The 27,666-nt window shown below is 31.4% G+C and overlaps 1 long non-coding RNA gene across 1 annotated transcript; it reads right to left on the minus strand.

Annotated features, from left to right (window-relative positions):
• Nucleotides 1-23,086: 23,086 nt before the first annotated feature.
• Nucleotides 23,087-25,682, minus strand: LOC148234133 (uncharacterized). The gene is made up of 3 exons (XR_015810054.1): nucleotides 25,236-25,682; nucleotides 24,838-25,110; nucleotides 23,087-24,411 (listed from the first exon to the last, which is right to left on the minus strand). It is a non-coding gene; the product is annotated as an uncharacterized LOC148234133 (long non-coding RNA).
• Nucleotides 25,683-27,666: the final 1,984 nt, after the last annotated feature.

The raw sequence follows: 27,666 nt of genomic DNA on the forward strand, positions 1-27,666 counted from the left end.
GGCGCCATAGAGCTCGCGGACCGATTTCAATGCGCCCGATAACATTAGCTCGCAAAAAATCATTTAATTAACAGAAACAGAAATATGAAATATTCCTGTTAATTATAACAACCAGAAAGGAGCATAAAAGGACGTGGAAATACAGGCTTTTACATGGACAAGGTGTTTATGATGAAAAAATCTGTTTAATATACTTAATTTATGAACAGGTTTAATCTTCTTAACAATAGACATTTGTTTATAAACATTTATCGATAATTATTGGTCCAGCTGAAAGATAACAGTTTTTCAATGTGTGTGCAACCGAATAGTTTTTGGAGTTTAGCTAATATGTAAAATAAGGGGAAAATAATATGCTATCGATAACCAGGTAAATGGGCCATAGCAAAGAACCGGACAAAATATTAGAATATTAGTCAAATTAATATTTTTTCCAACTGCTCTATTTGTATCAAATATGAATATTACCCTTTTTTGGAATAGAAAAAGCACAAAATTCGCGAAAAAAATAATTTTATCGCAATCGCGAAAAATTCAGGTCTCTAGTAATTACACATTAAAGTATTTAAAAAATCATACAGGTTCAACAAATACTACTTTAAGTTTTAATATCATAAAAATAATTTTAAACACATAGACATCGGTGAAACCTGTTTGCAAAGGGTTACAATTAGGTATTTAAAAAATCACAGGTAACTCCTTTTTTGATAATTATACAATATGATTAATATGAATTCGGCAAAATTAATGTTTTAATTACTTCTCTGATTATTTTAATTTATGTTAATATTATTAAATACAAAAAAAAATATTCAAGTTCAAGTACTCCTGTTCTATGGATATACACGTTCGTTGGTTTGTGCCTCATACCCCTTATATTGCTGCACACTCGGACTGCTCCAAAAGTTTCTAAACTTTGCTTTTACTATTTTATGCAGGTACGAATTTCTTATTGACTTATCATATTCTATGTAAAATGCTATTTTTATTTAAATATTTAAAATTATGTTTTTACCGTAATTATAAATTAAAACACTATTCCGACCATATTTTGTATTACATTTTCGAATTGCGGCCGCTATACTTTCATTATTTTTGAGATATTGTTTAATAATGAAAACACGTTGTTGTATCGTGTAGCGCTCCATTTTTACTAACCCTTTTTTTTCAGGGTTGCCAACATTTACTGCACAAATGACAGCAAATTCAAATCTTGTCTCTTTTTTAATACCGCTGTTTTACTTTTTCCACAAAATTTTACAATAACTATCAAAGCAGATATCCTCAAAATTAGACATTTCTTTTTATTCATCCGTTTCTTTCTCAGTGCCAAATAATCACCCTGTATTTATAGACCATCATCATCGCCAAAATTAAATTCTTTAAAAGCAATATTTTTTTTATGTCGTTGGTTGTATCGCTATATTTTATTCTAAAATAAAATATGCATTTAAAATACAAATAGTAAAAGAGCAAGAGACATTTTCATTACTTAAAACTTTTTAAGCATACCTTATGTCGATTGCATGTGTATGCATTGCACCTCACCCCCTCTGTCTTTATCTGTGTACACTAATACATATTACTGTGCAAGGATGCAACTGGGTCATCTACCCCAAGCTCGATATGTTACCCTAATATAACCGTTTGAGTTGCCCGGGACAAACCAGAGCTCGTCTCTCACACTACTTTTAAACGTGAATGTACAGGTATGCAAGTATTCAATATGATGCTTTGCCTGTTTCGTGCCATCATTACAGCCATCCACCTGTAGCTTTCAATATACTATATACACACATTTCGAGTTATGATGCATTCATCGCTGAAATCTAGCAACCTCTCTTTCAGTATGCTTCCTCAATACACCATCTCCGTTACCAGGGTTGGTTCAGGGCTGAAGATGGAACTCGGTAAGCATCCTTAATCTCATACACATAAAGATTTAAATATTAAGTGAATAACTTATATTTTATTTTATTTTATTCATAGCTGATAAATGTTAAATTATGTGTTAAGATAAAAATAATAGATATATGATACATTTTTATTTGTATTATTAGGCTTCTAGGTAATAAATTGCGACTCATGACATATTTTTCTTAGCTGATAATTCACTTTATAAATAAACATTATTAGAATCACTAAATTTTATTAGGTTTAGATTGTAAAATGTGATTGTTAGATGGGTTGTGAATATGGTGGATGATATAATATTTCTTATTTCAACTTCTTTGTTGTTTACAATTAACAGCAATATATTAATAAAATATTTTGTGTATACTTAGTTTGTTTATATACAACACGTGCTTCATGGTTTGTTTATAATTAATATCTTGTTGCAAACATTGGGAGAACAGAACCAGACAGAGGTGTAACGGGGTACTACTATAAACGCATCTCTATACCGAGTATGTATATGCTTTTTAGAACGCGAAACTGAAATGATGTGATGCATTGGTCCAGGGATGGTGAACCTACGACGCGGGTTTTAAAAGTTTGAAATACATTTATGGTTCAGTGATTTTTAGGGACACGATTTCGCTAACAATTAAGTCTAAGGGAGTTGTTATTTTAACAAACTTATTGTTTTTATTGGGATTTAAAAAAATATTTTTTGCCCGGAATAATTTGTTTCGAAAATCGTTTTCGTGAAAATCTCTCCAAAAACTTTTCGTCCTTTAACATTTTGTCATGACTTGACTGGTTTTTCCAACGGAGACGGAGAAATTTCTTTTGTGTTTTCTGTTCGACAGTCCCGACTTATCTAATTTATGGCAATGAACAATATGAAATATCAACAAAAAAAAAATTATATTTTAAACTGATCCCTCAGCTTAAAATATAAATCAAAACTATTGTGTGTTTTAAAAGCATTAAAAGTAAAGTCAGTTCTTTGTGAACCGTTTAGCTCTAGAGTGAAAGGGATTCACCCAATTACATCTTCGAAGGATATAGATTTAAATTCTTCGCATTAATCAGAAGGAATAGAGTATTGTATATTGTTAAGAAAAAAATCTATTCAAGAAGAATTACAAAATGCTATTTTGTCAATAGTCGAAGGTAATAAGAGAAAAGCAGAGAAGGGAATGAAAGAAGAGAACATAAAAAGAGAGTTCAAAAAATTTTATATCTATAAAAAGCGAACAGATATAAATTAGAAGCCTTATCCAACGCTTTAATGACAATAAGACCAACATCAACAGCAACGGAAAGGGTTTTTTCCATAACGGGAATAATAAAACCAAAGGTTAGCAGTAATATTAAATTCGAGACACTTTTTGCATTATTGTTTTTAAAAAGTATGTTCGTGAAGTTAAAATAATTGTAAAAATTAACATACTAAGTATTTTATTTATTTATTTATATGTGAACGAGTTTGAATAATAGCTATTTTGGTACATTTGGTAAATACTCGAAAGTACTCGAGTACTCGAGTATTTTAAAATTTTAATATTCGATACTCGAGTAGTTGATGGTTCGAGTAATTGGAGACTCTACGTACCAACTAACGAATTATAACAACAACGGGTTGTAAGATCCACTAGATTTAACTGCTCATGCTATCGCTGTCCTACAACGGTAAGATATAAGCAAATCAAGAGATAATATAACTTTTATAATTCTAATGTAAATTTCTAAATTTTAATTTAGAATTTAGAATGTCTATTCAAAATCGTTTTTTTTTACTAACAATGTCGTGTTGATTTTTTTTTATTAATGTAAAACAATTTTGTTAAATTTTTAGTTGAAATATCAGGTGAACTATAGAGATACAACTTTGCTGCGTAATACTTAAGTCGATGACTTGGAAGTGACATTCGAGCTGGGATAGAGATTTTGTATGCACATTGCCAAAATTTTCGATAAGCGGTTGAAGACACGCGGCATCGTTATGCGGAGCAGGTGTTATTTCAATAATAATTACTGATTTACGTTCTGTACGAAACGCTTGCTGGTAGCCTCCTTGATTGTCCAGAATCCTAGTGAAGCAAAGTACTTATTTTCTGGTTATATTTAATATATGATCTGAATAAATACAACGCACTTGTTTTAAAGCATAACACGCACAAACTAAACATTACAACAAATAAAAATGTATCATATATCTATTGTTTTTATCTTAGCATATAATTTAACATTTATAAGCTATAAATAAATGTGAGCTATTCACTTAATACAATAATTTTATGTCTCAAGTGAATTACACATAATATTTAAATTCTTTGTGTGTATGAGATTAAGGATGTTTACCGAGTTTCATCTTCAGCCCTGAATCAACCCTGGTAACGGAAATGGTGTATCGAGAAAGCATATTGAGAGAGAAGGTTGCCAGGTTTCAGCGATCAATGCATCACAATTACAAAATGTGTGTATGTAGTAAATATAAAGTTACATATGGTATGACTGAAATGCCATGCGGCTGTACTGTGTACCAAACAGGCAAAGCATGATATTGAATACTTGCATACATGTACATTCCCATTTAAAAGTGGTATGAGAAAAGAGCTCTGGTTTGTCCCGGGCAACACAAACTGGTGTATTAGGGTAACATATTGAGCTTGGGGTAGATGACCCAGTTGCATTCTTGCACCGAAATATGTATTCGTGAGGGGGTGAGGAGCAATGCATACACATACAATCGCCAGGCGGCATGCTGTTGTAAATGTTTTAAGAAATTTAAATGTTTTCCTCTTGTTCTTTTTAACATTTACATAAATATTATCCCAAAACAGTGATTTTTAAAACCATTTAATATTCAATTTACAGACATATTCAATAAAAATAAAAATACAAAAGAAAGGATTATTTCATATAATAAATTTAATTATACACAACCCTGAACATTTGCGCAACTTTTCATCGAGACCCCATGATTCTCGGGAGAGTGCTGTAGTTTGAGAAATTGCAAGCGCAAAGTTCTCGTATGAGATTTTGTTTATATTCAGAGGTTATTTGTTGATATGCAACGAGACGAGTCCATGCTCCATGCGTTACCTAGCAACAGAAACGCACGGAGCAGGAAAACAGGACACAGCTAGAGATGGCTAACCAAACGTTTCTCATGGATTCAGGATGGGCTCATATTTTATTTTTAAATTTAATTAATTAAAAATTGGTAAACATATGGTACATCACTTAATATTGTACATTCAAATTTAATTTCGACTATACATAACAGTGCAGTGTTCGAAGATGGATTGGAAATTGACAACTAATGAAGTCTCTTCTAATGCGATCGCTGAAGTTATAATTTAAATATAAATTAAAATACATAAATAATTTTTCCTAGACGCGCTAAGTGGCAATAATTAATTGGTCCTTTTTGTTGAGACTTATAACCTTATATAATATAGCACTGTTAACTTCAGTGAACGGATTACTCCTTTAAAAAATGCGCATGGTAATTTTGTACCTTATGGAAATCTAAGAGTGGTATATGATTAAATTAAATAATGTGCCCTTTCTGTACCTACTAATTCAACATACGCTGCAACAACAGAGAGGGTATTAATTGCACATGTAACGCAAATGAAGTTCATTTATACCAGTGGTCATCATCCACATTTCATCCAAAAACACACATACGATTTACTCACACAGTCATTTTGTAGGAGTTGACAACCAGTTACTGTGATATTATATATATTTTATTTTGTGCGAAATAGACCGATATGTTTAATTTTATAACCGGATGTGAAACAGACGAAAGCCTTGGAATCTAAAACAAGCGAGACAACGAATATTCTTACTCGCATGTCTCGATTCTCATCGGATACGTCTGAATACAACGCATTTACAAAATTATTGCATATGTATCTGTTACCAGCAAACTGTTTTTGGATTTGGTACTCACAATTTTTCATAGTGACTTTTTAAAAATTGAAAATGAACTATCAATCATCTTCTACATCATTAGAACGAGATGTAGAAGATTGTTGGAACTAGAGTCTCCAATTACTCGAACCATCAACTACTCGAGTATCGAATATTAAAATTTTAAAATACTCGAGTACTCGAGTACTTTCGAGTATTTACCAAATGTACCAAAATAGCTATTATTCAAACTCGTGCACATATAAATAAATAAATAAAATACTTAGTATGTTTATTTTTACAATTATTTTAACTTCACGAACATACTTTTTAAAAACAATAATGCAAAAAGTGTCTCGAATTTAATATTACTGCTACCCTTGGGTTTTATTATTCCCGTTATGGAAAAAACCCTTTCCGTTGCTGTTGATGTTGGTCTTATTGTCATTAACGCATTGGATAAGGCTTCTAATTTATATCTGTTCGCTTTTTATAGATATAAAATTTTTTGAACTATCTTTTTATGTTCTCTTCTTTCATTCCCTTCTCTGCTTTTCTCTTATTTCCTTCGACTATTGACAAAATAGCATTTTGTAATTCTTCTTGAATAGATTTTTTTTCTTAACAATATACAATATTCTACTCCTTCTGATTAATGCGAAGAATTTAAATCTATATCCTTCGAAGATGTATTTGGGTGAATCCCTTTCACTCTAGAGCTAAACGGTTCGCAAAGAACTGACTTTACTTTTAATGCCTTTAAAACACACAATTGTTTTGATTTATATTTTAAGCTGAGGGATACACTTTACGCTACAACTGCATAGTCATAAAACCTAAATTTTTTTTTTGTTGATATTTCATATTGTTCATTGCTATAAATTAGATAAGTCGGGACTGTCGAACAGAAAACACAAAAGAAATTTCTCCGACGTACCCACTAACATAGCCGACGACCGGAACTATGCAACTATGGAACTATGAAAAAATTATACCTGATAGTAACCGCTCTAACTCGGGACTTCGGGCATAAACGCCAAATAAAAGCAAGACGTTAACCTTTACCGGACCGAGTTAAAGTTAATTTTGTTTCTAAAATTTTTCAAAATTTTTTAATTTCGAGTATTAATCGAGTAATTTTCAAAATACTCGATTATCAAGTACTTGAAAAATAGACAAGTATACTCGAGTATCGAGTACTCGATTACTCGAATGGAAGACTCTAGTTGGCAGCATCGTGATTATCTTTATTATATAGCGATATTTTATTAACAAAATATGCTATTTTTAAAATGTATGTATCTCTTAGTAATAAACTTAAATATTTATTGTTATTTTGTAGCTTAATACTTAAATATGTAAATATTATTTCATGAAACATATTGTTGAATATACGTTGTATATTCACTACGTTGCTACTACTACCACATCGGTTGCATTTTCATTCACGTGTTTTCAACCCGCAAGCTGGTCCTATATCCCTGATCGTTATGCTTGTCCGGGACCACCACGAACAGTTCATCAAAGTGAAATTAATGCATGTTCTGTACGTACACTTTGGTGCACTGTTCAGTGCATCTTTCGATGTCACATAGCACCTACCACGCTCTTTCTATACTCCTGTTCTACGCGTTTTGCTTGCTCAGAATACGCTCAATACTATGTACTTGGACTAAACTTGTAAAATATTTTCCAGAGGACGTAAATAATAATAATAATAATAATACATAGTTTAAATTATCAATAAATAAGTTATGTACATATGTTTTTTAGTCGTGTATTTTTGTGTACTTAACGTATTTTAAAACCACATCAACGATGTAGTGTTTCTTTTTACAATAAAAATTTAACCTCTTATAATTTTTGCTATTTTTTCGTTTAAATTTTAATTATAAATTCATTATATGTATAGCTGTATAATTTTTATTTTAAAGTAATATTGAAAATATTTTTTCAGATTAACATATTAATTACTTTTTAAAACATATTTAGCTAAAATATGGGAATCAAGTATATAAATTATGAATTTGACAGCGCGACTCCTCTCAGCTGTTCGGTACAACATTCACCTCATCCCTTAGTCGCATTCTATATGCACACTAAAGTGCAGGTGTGCATTTATCATAAAATCAATACAACTTCTATTTACACGTGTAATTTCCTGGGCTGTGATTGGCGAGTATCCCATACCCCTTTATGTGTATTTCACGTACATGTCTAGACGATCAGCTGATTGAGGAATTGTAAACATTTTTCACAAGTATGAAAAAAAATAATATGTGCGGTTTCAAAAAAGAAATATTTATTTTGACTTATATAGTCACTAAAGCATTTTTTGATTAACATATTTTCTTGTAATTATTGTTGTAAAAATTGTTGCCTAAATTATGGTTAAATATTTTAAATCTTTGACACGCATTTTAAGTATCTTTATATATTTCAATTTCTGTGCATCCAGAAATGAATATTTTGTGGAAACTCTCTCTGGCTTTTTTTCCGTGATTATTTATGGAATTTAATGGCTTCGGAGTATTTTGCTTCTATTGGAGTACTACGAGGATCCAATCTGGGTCCTCTGTTTTTTTTTATTTTTATGGTTTTGGGGCCAATGGGTTGTGACTTTGCAGCTAGTAACAGTGCATTCGCTTAGTTTTAACAATTTACCAAAATAAATATTGTATCCAATATTCAACCTAATGTATAATAGTTGATAAAGAGCGTTGTTAACAATCCTTCGATGCTCGGCGACTTTCAGATGCGAGCTTTAGAGTATCGTAGGAAATCGTGATCACTTCCCTTATTCTTGTGTGTTACGGTCAGAATGTCAGTGCTTTTATATTTTAGGATTGCAAAACAGCTGTGTTTTTTTTAATGTTTATATTGTATAATATTTGATTTTTAATAAAAGCCATACGACGTATTGGGAAAACCAGTTAAGTCATGACAAAATGTAAAAGGACGAAAAGTTTTTGGAGAGATTTTTACGAAACCGATTTTCGTAACAAATTATTACGGGCAAAAAATATTTTATCAAATCCCAATAAAAACAATAAGTTTGTTAAAATAACAACTCCCTTAGAGTTAATTGTTAGCGAAATCGTGTCCGTAAAAATCACTGAACCATAAATGTATATCAAACTTTTAAAACCCGCGTCGTAGGTTCACCATCCCTGGACCAATGCATCACATCATTTCAGATTCGCGTTCTAAAAAGCATATACATACTCGGTATAGAGATGCGTTTATAGTAGTACCCCGTTACACCTCTGTCTGGTTCTGTTCTCCCAATGTTTGCAACAAGATATTAATTATAAACAAACCATAAAGCACGTGTTGTCTTTGAAATATCCGGGTTGTACATAAACAAACTAAGTATACACAAAATATTTTATTAATATATTGGTGTTAATTGTAATCCACCATACTCACAACCCATCTCACAATCAGATTACCGCATTTTACAATCTAAACCTAATAAAATTTAGTGATTCTAATAATGTTTATTTATAAAGTGAATTATCAGCTAAGAAAAATATGTCACGAGTCGCAATTTATTACCTAGAAGCCTATTAATACAAATAAAAATGAATCATATAACTATAATTTTTATCTTAACACATAATTTAACATTTATCAGCTATGAATAAAATTAAATAAAATATAAGTTATTCACTTAATATTTAAATCTTTATGTGTATGAGATTAAGGATGCTTACCGAGTTCCATCTTCAGCCCTGAACCAACCCTGGTAACGGAGATGGTGTATTGAGGAAGCATACTGAAAGAGAGGTTGCTAGATTTCAGCGATGAATGCATCATAACTCGAAATGTGTGTATATAGTATATTGAAAGCTACAGGTGGATGGCTGTAATGATGGCACGAAACAGGCAAAGCATCATATTGAATACTTGCATACCTGTACATTCACGTTTAAAAGTAGTGTGAGAGACGAGCTCTGGTTTGTCCCGGGCAACTCAAACGGTTATATTAGGGTAACATATCGAGCTTGGGGTAGATGACCCAGTTGCATCCTTGCACAGTAATATGTATTAGTGTACACAGATAAAGACAGAGGGGGTGAGGTGCAATGCATACACATGCAATCGACATAAGGTATGCTTAAAAAGTTTTAAGTAATGAAAATGTCTCTTGCTCTTTTACTATTTGTATTTTAAATGCATATTTTATTTTAGAATAAAATATAGCGATACAACCAACGACATAAAAAAAATATTGCTTTTAAAGAATTTAATTTTGGCGATGATGATGGTCTATAAATACAGGGTGATTATTTGGCACTGAGAAAGAAACGGATGAATAAAAAGAAATGTCTAATTTTGAGGATATCTGCTTTGATAGTTATTGTAAAATTTTGTGGAAAAAGTAAAACAGCGGTATTAAAAAAGAGACAAGATTTGAATTTGCTGTCATTTGTGCAGTAAATGTTGGCAACCCTGAAAAAAAAGGGTTAGTAAAAATGGAGCGCTACACGATACAACAACGTGTTTTCATTATTAAACAATATCTCAAAAATAATGAAAGTATAGCGGCCGCAATTCGAAAATGTAATACAAAATATGGTCGGAATAGTGTTTTAATTTATAATTACGGTAAAAACATAATTTTAAATATTTAAATAAAAATAGCATTTTACATAGAATATGATAAGTCAATAAGAAGTTCGTACCTGCATAAAATAGTAAAAGCAAAGTTTAGAAACTTTTGGAGCAGTCCGAGTGTGCAGCAATATAAGGGGTATGAGGCACAAACCAACGAACGTGTATATCCATAGAACAGGAGTACTTGAACTTGAATATTTTTTTTTGTATTTAATAATATTAACATAAATTAAAATAATCAGAGAAGTAATTAAAACATTAATTTTGCCGAATTCATATTAATCATATTGTATAATTATCAAAAAAGGAGTTACCTGTGATTTTTTAAATACCTAATTGTAACCCTTTGCAAACAGGTTTCACCGATGTCTATGTGTTTAAAAAAATTTTTATGATATTAAAACTTAAAGTAGTATTTGTTGAACCTGTATGATTTTTTAAATACTTTAATGTGTAATTACTAGAGACCTGAATTTTTCGCGATTGCGATAAAATTATTTTTTTCGCGAATTTTGTGCTTTTTCTATTCCAAAAAAGGGTAATATTCATATTTGATACAAATAGAGCAGTTGGAAAATATATTAATTTGACTAATATTCTAATATTTTGTCCGGTTCTTTGCTATGGCCCATTTACCTGGTTATCGATAGCATATTATTTTCCCCTTATTTTACATATTAGCTAAACTCCAAAAACTATTCGGTTGCACACACATTGAAAAACTGTTATCTTTCAGCTGGACCAATAATTATCGATAAATGTTTATAAACAAATGTCTATTGTTAAGATGATTAAACCTGTTCATAAATTAAGTATATTAAACAGATTTTTTCATCATAAACACCTTGTCCATGTAAAAGCCTGTATTTCCACGTCCTTTTATGCTCCTTTCTGGTTGTTATAATTAACAGGAATATTTCATATTTCTGTTTCTGTTAATTAAATGATTTTTTGCGAGCTAATGTTATCGGGCGCATTGAAATCGGTCCGCGAGCTCTATGGCGCCCACGAGCAAGGGTTGGTAGCCCCTGCTTTAGAGAGTAATTTGCAGCTGCTAGCAACGAGACGGGTCAGTTTCCTAGCAACAGAAACGCGTGTACTAGGAAAACATGATAAAACGAGAGGTGGCTGACGAGCCGTCCCTCATATCGTTGATTAATTCAGAATAGGCACATTTTTTTTATTATTATTTTAAAAATACAATACTGAAATATTTATTTATATTATTATTTAATACTGAAATATTTATTTATATTATCATTCATATTATTATTTTAAAAATACAATACTGAAATATATAAAATACATTTATATGGAAAACACACAAACAATATAAAGAGCCTCTAAAAAATTGCCTTATCAAAAATATTTTACTTTAATAATTATTGAGCCGATCAATTTTATTGTCCCTTAATATTTAGCACAATCTTTTAATATTTTTAACGCCTAATACTATATTCAATCTATTTGTTATAAATAAACACCATTTGTTATAAATTATAATCTTTGATACGCGCGTCATAGATTCACCATCCCTGGTCCTATGAATCCCATTATTTTCATTTGGCGTCCTGTATATACGCACATAGTGCAGGCATGCAGTAATAGTGATGTTACCTGTTACATCCTTCTGATTATGTTTTCCCAATGCTCGCGTTTAAATATCCATCTGTCATTGGCCAAACTGTCCACGCCCATAAATTTTCGTACATTCGACAATGCAACCTCTCAACCCTCAAGCTCGTGCTCTCTTCCTAATGCTTACCTCTGCGTTGCCCGGGATTTTCTGCACATACCCCATAACGTACTTTATTTTCTGCATTAAATACAATCGTGGAAAAACATGCAAAAACGAAGTAAACAAGTGCCACTATCAAATATATTAAATTTTTACTTTCGACGTGTTGTTTCTGATAACCAGATAACCATCATATTTATGATGGTTATCTGGTTCTATTTTCCTAATATAAATGTATATTTTCGGTCGTTTGTACTTCAAACCTAACCTTTATTTCACTTTCTATTTATAATAAAAAACCGTTTAACTCCTCCTGTGATTATATTTTATAAATACGCACGTTTGTATTCCCTTCTGCTATTGGCTCGCCTCCCTCACACCCGTAATTTTCTACATAAAGGTATTAATTACACGGGAAGCCTTGTTACCCTTGCATCGTGTGATATTGCCCTTATGATGCTGAACCGTCAACCCTCTAGCCGTTCTATATTCCCAATACGAGCATTTGAGTTACGGGGGTTGAGTTTGCTGCACAAACTTGCAAAAGCATACATATACAAGTGCATACATGTTTTTCACAAAGATTTAGGTTTTGATTTTGTCATTTCAAGAGTTTTTAAGTATTTGTGTAATTGTCTAACAAAGCAAAGTTATATTTTTATTCGTATGATTCTGACTTGTTTCAAATAAGTTTGAATTTATTTATCCATATGAGTTTATTATGTTTATTTTACGTTAATCTATCTTTGATCAACTTCTGCGATTCCTCTCCGGCCGTTGAAGTTGCCATGACGACCGCCAAATACGTATCAATTGCCCTCATTCCTAGGTCCTCTTTCTATATGGTGACTGCTCTGATTTTATTTTATCAACACCCACGTGTGAATTATCTGCTGCTATTGGCTCATCTCCCTCACACTCCTAATTTTCAGCATTAAGGTAAGGCAAAAGTATATATGTATATGAAAGTGCATATATGTTTTGCTGCATAGTTCACTGTATTGATGTTGGGAGACTGTCGACCACTTATCTAATTATGATTTCTCGATAGGTGCGTTTAAGATGTCCGGGTCGTTTTAGTATAATCCCTCATATCAGTAGGTATCATATAGATATGTAAAACGTTCTTTTTTCAAGTTACTTTTTCAAATATATGTGATTTATAATTCAATTCAAACAACTATTTTATTTGTAAATAAATTCGTTTGTTCTAAACATTTGTAGAATTATAATCGTTGGTACCTGCGTCATAGGTTCACCATCCCTGGTCCTATGTATCACATTATTTTCATTGCGCGTCCTGTATGCTTTATAGGGATGCATTTATCGTGGTAACCCGTTACATTCTTGACTCGTTCTGTTTTCCTAATGCTCGCGGTTAATATCCATCTGTTATTGACGAAACTGTCCACGCCCATAAATTTTCCGCGTATATGTATATTTGATAATGCATTTTATAGATGCAGTAAGGTAGATATCACATAGTAAACTTTGCTTTCGTTGTATCGTGTGATTTTGCCTTTATGATGACCTCCTAACCCTAAAGCTCGTGCTGTTTTCCTAATATGAACCACTGAGTTGCCCAGAATTTTGCTGCACATTGCAACGGGTGATTTTTTATAAGTGTCCATTCTTTTTGTCACTACTTTGCGTTCGTTAATTATACTAAATGTCATTAATTTCTGTATTATTATATAATGGAATAAGTGTTTCAACCAGCGAATACAAAAGAAGCGTAGAGTACTCTTTTTACGCAAAATAAATTCATATCCTGGGACTTTTACAATCACGTTGTTTTTTTTGACACGTTTTTATTTATCGGGATGTTTTCCGGTGAGATCATTGGACACTTTTAATTTTTCTCTCTCAAATTAATGAATCATTTTCCTCGTTACTTTTAGTTTTTGTAATTCTAAATTTTCGGCTTAATGAATTAAATTCATTATTTTTCTATTATTGTATATTTGGGATTAAATAATTTTAAGCAGATCTAGAAAAATAAGTTTGTTAATTGAAGAAAAATAAACAAAAAGTGAGTTACCCGTTAGTGAATTCACAATATGCACGCTTTAGGGCGAGACCGCGACGTCACATCTCGCGTCTCTTTCTAACATTCACTCGTCTCTGTCTAGCGTCTTGGTGACGTCGCCGGGCCGGCGTCACTCGCCGTCTCCAAGGTTGCCAGACGTCCCCATTTGAGCGGGACTCTTTGGACTTTACCTCCTTGTCTGTTCCTGTTTTCCCAGTGTATTCGTTTAAATTCCATCTGCCCCCGCACATAAATTTTCCGCATACATTCAACAGTGTATTGAGGTGGATATTACACAGTAAACTTTGCTGTCGTTGTATTTTCTATTTTTGCTTTATGACGACCCCTTGACCCTCAAGCTGGTGCTGTCTTTCTAATGCTAACAGCTGGGTTATGCCAACTGCACTGGTGTTATTCGATTTTGAAAAAAAATATATGTATTAACACATTCTTCTGTATTCTTAACAATATTTTACGCATTCCATAAAGAGGTTTATTTGAAACAAATGGATTATTTTACTTACGTGTTATACTAATACATTTTTTTTATAGTAGTTGTGTGCGTTTTGTGACTGGACTGGAATGCCACAAATACAATACAATAGATGTTCATTGATCTCAGTCCATGTCGGATTACACGTGAATGTAATGAACAAATCTGGAACAACATATTGACGAACATATGACATTGCATCTTGTGCATTAGTATATGTTGCTTGTAATATAGTAATTCTCCCAAAATCATTTACATTGCAATCATTGTTTATTGCATCCCGCACGTGTATGCAGTATTCTTCAGAAGTTGGTTTTTATCTGATTTAAGCGAATACATAACAAACGTTCACTTTCAATCTTTGCATACATGTCAACAATCTCCAATTACTCGAACCATCAATTACTCGAGTATCGAATATTAAAATTTTAAAATACTCCAGTACTCGAGTACTCTCGAGTATTTACCAAATGTACCAAAATAGCTATTATTCAAATTCGTGCACATATAAATACATAAATAAAAGACTTTTGTTAATTTTTATATTATTTTAACTTTAAAAATATATTTTTTAAAAGCAATAATGCGTTAAATGTCTTGAATTTAATATTACTGCGAAGTTTTGTTTTTATTATTCCCGTTGTGGAAAAAACCCTTTCCGTTGCTATTGATGTTGGTCTTATTGTCATCAACGCGTTGAATAAGGTTTCTAAATTATCTGTTATCGACGCGCTTTTAATAGATATCAATGTCGCTTTTAATAGATATCAACTTTTTTGAATTCTCTTTTTATGTTCTCTTTTTTCCTTCCCTTTTTTGCTTTTCCCTTATTTCCTTCGGCTATTGACAAAATAGCATTTTGTTATTCTTCTTGAATAGATTTTTTTCTAACAATAAACGATCTTCTACTCCTTCTGATTCTTGCGAAGAATTTAAATCTATATTCTTCGAAGATGTATTTGGGTGAATCCTTTTCACTCTAGAGCTAAACGGTTCGCCAAGAACTGACTGAACTTTAAAATGCCTTTCAAATACACAATTGTTTTGGTTTATATTTTTAGCTGAGGTATCGGTAAAAACAATTTACAACACTTTACGCTACAACTGCATAGTCATAAAACCTAAAATATTTTTTTTAATACCATCACCACCTAGATAGAAGGTCGGACAGCAGCGCGCGTAACGTCATTGGGTGCAGGGATACTCGGCGCGTCAAACGTATTAGAGAATCTACGCCCTTGTACGATTTTGGTATTTTTAATGACCTTTTTAGGATGAAAAGTAATTCTTAAATTTAATAAAATCATTGTTTTATTTATGATTTTTATTACTAGTTTTGAAAAGTATTAGTACATTTTTAAAAATAGGGTAATAAAAATATTATAATTAAAACAATGTACATTTAAGGTATGTCCGAAAATTCTAGTTTATTTGTATGTTGATAAAAAAACCTTTTCCCTGTTTATTTGATAAGAGTTTACATATTATCAATTATATAAAACATATAACAAATTTTAGTACACATAATTTTCAATTTTATAGTTCAAGATAATTTGTTTATGAATATAACTTTTCTCCATTTCGGTTATAAAACATTAATTTTATTTGACATATGACCGCTTTGTTTTGATCTGGAAAAGTGAACACATTATTTAGGTTTATTTATAGGTATAATTTTAATTAGACCTATGACAACTTAATTTAAAAGAGATCAGCTGAGCTGCAAAAAATATATGTATTTAAATATTAATTTGTATGTATAAATATGGCAATGATTCGAGAGAGAGCTGTCATATGTCAAATAAAATTAAAATTAATAAATAATTGAAAATTTTATGATAAACTCGTGTGAGATAATAATGTCAAAATACCAAATAAGCAAATTATAGAAATGTTGATTTTAATAATTAAAATATAAATTATAATCAATTACTGCACAATTATATAGCATAATATAATCACGCGAAAATCATAAAATCCGTTAACTACACTATACTAAAAAATCATCTGTTTAAAAAAAATAGAACACCACTATATATTGTTTAATAATTATAATTTGGAAAAACGACAGTGTATCTAAAGATTGAATTAGTAACAATTAATCTTGCAAGTGTAAGTCTTATGAGAGATGAGCTAAGTTCTATCTCAATTAACTTAATGTATTATATTAAAACAAAAGGTCAGATGCACATACGTAGTATATGCGGTTATGTACAAATAAGAATTAACGTGTTATGTATTTTTCATTGTCAATCATCAGTGGTGTGAGTGACGACCTCAGTTCTAGCCCGGGCAACTGAAGTGAATGTATTAAGGGAACAGATCGAGCTTGGGATGGATAACCGAATAGAAATTAAAATGCATCCCTGCGCCGTAGCATATATATGCAGAAAGCGCATTGGAGGTGGGGTATGAAACTTTACGCTGTTAAGTGTAAAATGGCCGTCTCTGAGTATAATAAATTGTGGTCTACAATATTTATACAATTACAACTGAATATACTATACGCAGATGCACATAAATGCGTATATGTACATACATGATATAACGTGATATGCATTTTTCGTGGTCAATCAATACATTAATGGAATGAGGGACGAGCTCAGTTCTTGCTCGTGCAACTAAAGCGGTATTAAGGGAACAGAACAAGCTCAGGGGTGGATAACCAAATAGCAATATAAATGCAACCCTGCGCCGTAGCATTTAAATAGTATCCCAATAAGAGAAAGTGATCGTGACTTTATTTTTTTTTTTAATATTATTTCTATTATATACATTTTATGACCTCTTTACTTTTTTACGTAATATTTATTTCTCTTTTTCGGTATTTTAATAATTTAAATTTAACAAGGACGAGAAAAATAGCATAGTTTCAAACCAATGTTTAAATTAAAATACCTTCCTGTATTTTTATATTGGGTGGAAAGTTCGAGATTATCCCCGAGATCGTCTTTCATTATTATTGTGCTCCTTAAAAGGATTTTAAGAGTATAGCCAAGTACGGTAATTAATAAATAAAACACAATCGTTATAAACCAGTAATATGAATAGAATATAAAAGTATTCTTGCAAAATTAATTATCATGTTGCATTAATAATTTTATATGAAAAAAAATAACAATTAAAAAAAAAAAAAAGGTCAGCCGAGTAGGACCGGGATCATCCTACATCGAGAATTCATAACGAGTGTCTCGGCGTCCGCAATTGATTCGGCCGACGCCTTATCCACTACACCGCACTGACCCGAAATTCTTGTCAAATAAGTGGTTCATATATTGCGTTATAGTAATTTTGCTCCCGAGCACCTGACGAGTGGTGCACGTATAGCCTGGGTTCTAATCCCATATATACACAATTGTTTTTTAATTTATTTTATGTCTTGGTGATCGAATTTAGTGATTATTAAATATTTATCATTCATTTTTACTAATGTTTTAATGTAATAGTGATTAATATAATGCAAATACGCATTGAATTTTCATTTGAACGAACTCTTTAGTTTGGCAAAACAACTTTATTAATGTTAATGTTGGAAATTATTAAAAAATATATTTTTATTATTTTAACTAGAACATTTATTTTATTTTCAATTATACTTTCTGTATGTTTTTATTTTTATAGTGAGAATTATGTTTTATATAGTATGGATCGATGCGAATATTTATTTATCGCGAAAATCGTAATATTCGTAATAATTACAATTCAATGTACATAAAAGTATTTTTGCATAATTAATTATTAAGTTATATTAATCGTTTTATATAAGCATTTACAATTTAATATTTTTTTAATATAATTTTCAATTTGATTTATTTTATACACTTTGCGGATCGATAGTGTAGCAAGGGCATTTAGTACATCATAGGAAATCAAATTTCTCATATGTGTTTAATGCGATTCAACGACCTGAACGAACCTTTTAATGTAATGAATTTTATGAAAAATTTAATTATTTTTTAAAAACGGTTTTAATAAATTACTAAATATTTTAGTATATGTCCAAATATGGTTTTAATTTCAAATATAATTAGGGAATAATAGTATTTTCATATTTCCAAGGTATCGGGTTTTGTAGTAAGAAATTACATTTTTGTCTTTCACTAGAATTAATGTATAATTGTCAATTGGAGTTTGGTAAATCTTTTTAAGAGATTTGATCTTTTCATTGAGCAATGTTTAAAAAATTTGTAATGCTTGTTAAGCTGTTATATAAGTTTAATTATTTGATTTCGAAACATTTTATTATTCGATTTTAGTGATTATTTTTCTTAAAAACCACAAAATTTTGTCTACTTTTATCATTTAAATTATAATATCTGGAAATACTGAGGCGATATTCAAAACTAGTTAAAGATAAAAAGGATATTTTGCCAAATATTGTAAATTTTACAGTATTTTTTATAATAATCTTGACGCATTATTGCTTTAAGATTCGATTTCGATTTCTAGTACAGTTTTGTGCTACGTTATATCAACTCCACCTAGATAGAGGTGGTGTTGGTGGTCCTAGTTTAGGGCATCTTGGTGACGTCATGATGACGTTTCACGACGATGCCGACGCCAGTTCCACAAATGCACACAGGCGTCGCTTCATACGCCGCTGTGACCGCGGGGGTGGGGATGCAGCGTCTTAACACGCATCTTGCTCGCGCGCATTTTTGCTCATCGCAAATATGAACGCTTTTTCCGCTTCTTGACAATACATTCAGCTCGAAAATAATACTTATCGAGCTTATTTATTAAATGCTGAGCACCTGGATCAATGGATGAAGGAATATGCCGACAATTCCAAGACCGCTTGGACGATCATTCGAAAGACGTCACCAAGACGCTAGAAAGAGACGCGAGACGTCGTTCCGTGTGATGTGACAAGACGCTCTAACGTATGCGTTATGTGAATTTGCAACCCGTTACATCCTTGACTCGTTCTGTTTTCCTAATGCTCGCGTCTAGCATCCATCTGTTATTGGCGAGTTATTATCTGTTATTGTGATTTTGCCTTAATGATGACCTCTCAACCCCTAAGCTCATGCTGTCTTCCTAATACGAACCACTGAGTAGTCCGGGGTATTGATGCACATACCCTATACCTAATTTATCTTGTGCATTATAAATACATATGTATTTAACATGTAATATATTTTGACGATGCAACTAGATTTTTTGGATGGATTCATTATGTTTTATTTATTCTTACACATCTATAGGTCTAAATTAGGCATATGCAACCTTTTCTAGTCTAAGGCCAGATTGCCATTCTTCCTCCGAGTCGCGGGAGGAATTAAAAAATATTAATCCACATATACATACCACCACATCAGTTTCCAACGTTTGGGGTAGTTAGCGAACATCGTATATAAAAACACAGAGTTCTCTTTGCGCCAAACTTCACATTCAATATTGCTGGTAAATCTCATAGTTACAAAGTGATGTTGAAGCTCATGTGAGTTTTACGATTGCATGAATCTCAAAGGAACAAATAGTATGAAACAATTTATAAATAATCCAAGATTTTATAAATAATGGCCCTTCATAAGAAACCATCACCGGATATTCCATTGAGTGGTGTAAAATATGTCTTTTGAGTTATCTAGGCATCCATACCACCACGGCATATCCCACGTAAGTGCGGTAACTAGTAAAAAAGTCATTTGGTGAAGCCAGGTGAATTTATTAAAGGTGTTCATATTGTTGTTCGACGGATCGAAATTATGGCGGATAAGCTTAAAAAAAATGTTTATATAAGAGGTGTGCTAAATAGCAACAAATATTTTATTTGGAAAATTCACAATGTGTTAAATTATAATTTTTGATACGCGCGTCAAAGATCCACCATCCCTAGTCCAATGTATCACATTATTTTCATTTCGCGTACCGTATATACGCACATACTTAGTGCAGGGATGCATTTACAGTGGTAACCCGTTACCTCCTTGTCTGGTTGTTTTCCCAATGCGTGCATTAAATGGCCAAACTGTCCACGCCCATAAATTTTCCGCATATATGATAATGCATTATGTAGGTGTATTAAGATATCACACAGTAAGTGATTTTGCTTTATAATGACCTCTCGACCCTCAAGCTCGTGCTGTCTTATTAATTCTAACATTTGCGTTGTCTGGGACTTTCTGCATATTTTCCCCCCACTATGCTATAATAAATGTGTTATATCCTACTAGTGTTAAATTTTCAGGTTGTTTGAATGAAATTAATTTAAATATTTTACTAATTTTGATTAAAATAATGGGAATGACTTTCGTGAATGGTATTCTAGGATTCGGTTACTAATACTTCCAGGATCATTACGCCCATAAACATTGCTTTCACAGAAAATTACTCTCACGCATTGCTCCCCTTTTTAATTTGCTGCAAACAACTGTAAAATACATTTCAAACTAAATTAACTTGTCAGAATTCAAACAAACAGCAATCAGGAAATTTACAACTTCTGCATATGTATTTATTTGATCAAATTGACAAATGTGAAAAACACATGTAAAACATCACAAATAAGAAATATAATACTAGGAATAATTGTATAATTTGTTAAAAATGTTGATACTAGGATGAGGAAAATTAAGCAAGCTTACAAATTTATTAATAGTAGAAAAACACAACGAAGATTTAATTATATAATATATCAGCAATTGGAGTACGGTATTTAGTTATTTATGATTAGTTGTTTCGTATTCGCTCTATCGTAATTTTTCACGCCCAATGTGATATCGTTATCGGTAACAAGTCGAATCCTTTTTATAAATCTTTATTGTTGAAATTGAGTCATTATCATTTAATTTAATATTCTTATCAATAGCGCATTACAGTTTATTGGTTCCTTTATCATTTTTCGGTTGATAGGTTTGTAGTACCTTTTGAAAATGCCTATCATTATACAATTTGTAGAATATAGGTTAAAGCATATTATTCTAGTTGCTCTTTCTTAGTGATGCATTTGAATTTCTTTGCTAGATTTCTTCGTATGTGTTAATAATTACTGTGAAATAAGTTTTTCACTTGACTTTGCGCCCTATGTGCCATCCTTTATTAGCTAATGGTTAGTGTACAATAATATAATTGGCATATGTTTTTTCTTCGAATACCTAAATAATTTATTTATTTAAAAATTTACACATACAGGGTATAACAGCCTTATGCTGATGAACCCTGAACAGAAAAATATAATAAATAACAAAATACATAAAAAAAACAATATTCACTGAAACAATTAGATTATATACAACTATGGGTAGACCACAATGTGTCTATTAACTGTAAGTAACTGAATGAAGATAAATCAGCACTGTCCTACAGATGATAAAAAGTTGAATAGCTGTGCTTATTGGGGATTTGTCCAATACTCTAATATTGCCGTTAAAGAGTCGGTTTGCATGTTCAAACTCTTATTTTTCTTTATTTGTATATAGCTTAAGTGCTGTTTTTTTCGAAGTGATGTTACCAGAAGTACTCTCTAAAGATAATTCTGAATTTTTATTGTTTATGATTTTTAATTATCATAATTAGCCGATGCAAAAGATAACTAAATACACTTTTGTCTGAAAACAATTTTATTTTATCTTAAAATGTATAAACGACTAGATGCCTTAAATAAAATAATTATTCTCTTAAATGCACAATGACTTTATATATGTTTTATTCTAGCATGTGTAGTTTTAATCGTTTTTAATAGATTACACAATTAAAAAATAATAATAATTTAATTCACAATACTTTCTGTATAAAGATTTGTGTTAATTTTTTAAATAAATTATCACAAAATTACAAGGTGGTGTGTATTACTAACATGCGTTTATTATATTTATTTTACGAAAAAATATCTCTGAACAACTTCTGCAATCCCTCTACGGCTGTTACAGTTGCCATAACGACCGCCTAGTACGTACACTCACTCATTCCCATTTCGTTTATTGTAGGTGCATACTATGGTATAGAGTTGCATTTATGACGGAGAGCTGGAAATGCTGTCTGCTCTATGATGAAAAACTCCTCCTCTGATTGCTGCCATTGGCTCGTTTCTCTCACACCCTTGATTTTCTGCATCACCTGTAGCTTTATACTATATACACACATTTCATAGTTGGGATGCATTGATCTCTGAAATGTAGGAACCTTCTCTCTCAACATGTTTTCCCGATACACAATATCCATTACCAGGGTTGGTTCAGGGTTGACGATGGAACTCAGCATCCTTAAGCTCATACATATATTAAAGGATCTTAATATTATGTATAATTAATCTGCAATACAAAATTATTATAGAAAGTGAAATAATTACAAATTTCTTTAAATTATATTTTGAGTTTATAAATAGTTCAAGTATATGTTCATAATATAAACTATAGATACATTATTTACTTTTAAAACTTTGATTTACGAGCTTAATTCATTTCGGGAACGTGCTTATATTTTAAAACACTCATATATCAAACCAAATTTTCCCATAAGAATTAATAAACTAAAAATAATTAGTTCCAAAACCCAAAAATATTAATGTAAAAATGATTAATACAAAATACACGTATATATTTTTATTTTTTAATATTTAAATTGTCGTGGAACTAGGACCCTATCCACCTTTTGAAGTGACATTGCATTGTCATTGAAAAGATTCATGGTTAAAATTTGTTACAGCCTATTCGGATAATGTTTTTCTACGATATTTTGCATTGTTCTCTACATTTTACAAATATCCCATAATAATTAGGTGTTTCTCAGACTCTTTCTCATCCTCCTCAAACGAGATCTGTTCTCTAGCCTCGTGCTGTTGCTCGCGTTGCAGATTTATTAGATCTTCGGTAGTCAACTCATGGCCATGTTCCTTTACCAGTCTTTGAATATCGTCCTTAGTGTAGCTATACACGTGCCGGATGGATACGCTCAGCATCGGGCTTCACACGTCGCCGGTTTCTTCCCAACTCGGCCTAAAGCCCATCAACTGATGCCAGTCATTTAAGATTAACAGCTTCACATAAGTCCTTCCACACATTTCGCGTCAGGATTTTATTTTTGTATATGTCATTAGTATTGTTCCACAGGACGGGGCGAGATTCTACTAATATAATTATAATTTCGAGATCTATTTCTTCCGCCATTCCATAAACACTTGGAATATATTTAATAATTTTATTACAAGATACCACAATCACTGTCAACGGCTGACTGCTGGCCAAGTTCGTGCACGAGTTTCAGTATAATTCCATACACTACACTCAACCCAGTACCCGGTGCTGGACAGTTGTAGTGAGCTCGGCTGGCGACAATCCAGCCGTCAGCTTCGGATGGATTCATCCTGCACGTCTGAAACGGTAAGTACTACCCCATATACCACTCCCACCATACGCCGCCGGCTCGGATTCCATCCGGCACGTATGTAGCTACACCAATTGTCAGGCGCCGGGTACCGTGGTGTATGGAATTATACTGAAGCTCACACAAGAAATATACATTAGTAGAATCTCGCCCCATCCTGTGGGACAAAACTATTGATACATACAAAAATAACATCCTGACGTGAAGTGCGTGAAGCTGCTAATCCTAAATGACTGGCATCAGTTGACGGGACTCACCTGGGTTGGGAAGAAACCGGACAAAAACCGGTTTACGACAATCACATGACAATGATTATGATGCAGGCGGTTATTTAGCTGAAGAAGTTTGGTTCCATTTCTGCGTAATCATCTTACTGCTCGCTCATGGCTTCTGAAAAATAAGAGCAATAAAAATGATGTATTATGTACAATAATTAAAGTCTAATCACACATTTACACAGAAAACTGATAATGATTTGACATAATAAATTGGTGAGGATGCAAATGTATGAATTTTTAAATTCATTTTATAATTGTCCAAAAACATCAGTCATGGGCTGGCTCATGACTTTTTGATTTTTAAGTTTTTTGTGCAATATAGTGGTAATATTTAGGGTAGTGAGTTGTTGTATACACAAAGGTATGTAAACAAAATAAATTAAAACCATTATTGCAACAAAAAAATTAACCTTGATAGTTCTGTTCCGTACGACGACTCGCAATATATCAGCCAACGGACAGCTTATAAATGTGTAGCTTCTTGGATGTTATCTAATAGACGACATTTTAAAATGATTATAAATATATGATTGTATACCTGGAATAATCGATAGGCAAAATAGCTAAGAGTGGGTTCTTTTTAATTCCGATGTGGCAAAATATGTATCTACGTCATGGTTTTTTTTCAATTTTTGTTCTGTGCAATCATTTTTCTTTCGGAACAGCCAAATTCACGATATTCAGTCACATCCAACGTATGTAGTATGTTCTTTATAAAAGGATAATACTTGCTGACAGTGAGATGATTGACTTTTTGTTTGTATACATATATCAATTCTATGTTGTCGCCATATAGATCATCAAATTGCTTCTGAAAAATAATTAAAAACAATAATATTTTTATCAAGAGTTAAACATTGAACACGTTATTAATACTAATATAATCCATAAATTAAATTTAAACAATAACTGAAGAACAAAATTAACGGAAGTTACCGTAGAGGATTAAACACTTAGTTTGCCATCTCTTCTTCGACTGATAAGTTATCACAGTAAGTCATATTTTAATTGTTTGCCATAAGTAAACGTTATTAGATCTTTCATTCCTTCTGAAAATTGACTGTAAACTATACTATATAGTGGGTAAAATGTAACTTTTTGTTTACACTAATATGAGATTTTTCATTATTACTACTATTGTAATATGATTAATTAACTTTGGTATGTATATCTTTAGTTGCCAAATCACTGCTGCTTGACTTTTAATATTTGATCCTAGAAAGTCAATAGTAATTTTGTTAGAATAACCGTGATATATAACACTTCTGGCACACTCAAAATTTAAGTTTTGTTTAATTATCTATAATTCCAATGCTATAACATTTTGAATCTTCTTCAATTAACACTTTGTGAGAAAAATGACGTGATGATAACATATTTCACTGTTTATTTAATTTCACTAAACTTCGCGGGGTGCGCTTGACAGTTGAAAAAAATGTTGCCATATTTACGTAAATTTTCCATTTATGGGAAATCCCAGTTATGTCGCGCTTGACAATTAACGAACTACGCAATTAATTTTATCGATTCAAATTGTAAAATAATTATAAAAATATGTAAAAAAAATCATCATGTTTTAAAAAAAATATTTTTATAACTTAAGAAAAATATGTTTAATTTAAAAGGGATTTTATATATAATATAAATAATGTGGATTTGTATTAACTTCTTCATAAATAAAAAACGTGCAATTAAATTTTTGCGAACGTTGGCAATTTAAAGTTTATTATTTAAATATTTTTTCTTTAGATTTTTTTAAAATTTTGCTTAAAAAAACATTGTGAACAAAAAGTGGTAAAGTCTCAAAACATGTAAATACTATTGCCATTTTGAACTGACTCCATGGATGCGACGGGATGGTGGCGGGTGGCAATTAGTCACAGGTTGAGTAGCTGCAATAGTATTTTATTGACGATTTAATGAAGTTTACATGATTATTTACAATTGAACGAGGCACGAGCATGCGACCGCGCGCGAACGGGCCGAGGGTTGTCAGGCGAGAGAATTTGTTACGCCAGTATTACCAGAGTGTCGTCTGACTTAGAATTATAATTTAAGTATCCCTTTGTTTAATTTTTTATGAACCAAATATTTTTATGGGTAATCGAATTTGAATTATATATCTTTATCAACAAATATAAACATATTAGCATTATTTAGTATGTTGAAATATTTATTTTTCAAATTAAATTATTTTCTTTTAATTATTGTTGTCTTGTAATAAAAGTTTGTTAATTCAAACATTTAAAACGCGCGTCATAACATAAGCATATACTAGTTGTAGGGATGCATTTTTATAGTAGTACCCCGTTACACATCTGTCTGGTTCTGTTCTCCCTATGTTTACAACAAGATAGATAATATTTATTAAGGTGGTTATTAATAACAACCAACAAGTTAGAATATAAATAATTGTATTATCCACCATATTCATAACCATCTTATTATCAGATTACCGCATTTTACAATCTAAATAAAGTGATTCTAATAGTGTTTATTTCTATTTATAAAGTAAATTATTAGCTAAGAAAATTATATTTTAATTTAAATGTCAGGAGTCCCAAATTATTACATAGAAATCGAATATAATAATATAAATAAAAATGTTTCATGTATTTATTGTTTTTATCTTATATTCTAACATTTTTAGGCTATGAATAATTTAACATTTTTAATATTTAATTTAACATTTAACATTTTATTATAATTTAACATATTGATATAAATTCGCGGCTAATCAATGAAAATCGGTATTTATCGGTCAGATGACTGACCGTTTGGCTTAAAGTTATTTGTCGAAATTAGAGTCTCCAATTCGAGTAATCGAGTATTCGATACTCGAGTATACTCGTCTGTTTTTCAGGTACTCGATAATCGAGTATTTTGAAAATTACTCGATAAATACTCAAAATTCGAAAATTTTGAAATATCTCAGAAACAACAATTACTTGATTATCGTCTTGCTTTTATTTGGCGTTTATGCCCGAAGTTCCGAGTTAGAGCGGTTACTACCTATCAGGTAATAATTTTTCCGCATAGTTTCGGTCGTCGGCTATGCTAGTGGGTACGACCAACACCACCTAGATAGAAGGCCGGACAGCAGCGCACGTGACGTCATTGGGCCCAGTGATACTCGGCGCGTCAAACGTACTAGAGAATCTACGCGCTTGTACGATTTCGGTATTTTTAATAAAAAATACCGGATCATTTAATAAAATCATTGTCTTATTTATGATTTTTATTACTAGTTTTGAAAATCATTATTACATTTCTTAAAAATAGATTATTAAAAAGAATATATATAATTAAAACAAAGTACATTTAGGGAATGTCCAAAAATTCTTGTTTATTTGTATGTTAATAAAAA

This window comes from Plectrocnemia conspersa, unplaced genomic scaffold, assembly GCF_051122295.1.
Source record: "Plectrocnemia conspersa isolate PC_06_02 unplaced genomic scaffold, ASM5112229v1 ptg000006l, whole genome shotgun sequence".
Taxonomy (NCBI): Eukaryota; Metazoa; Arthropoda; class Insecta; order Trichoptera; family Polycentropodidae; genus Plectrocnemia; species Plectrocnemia conspersa.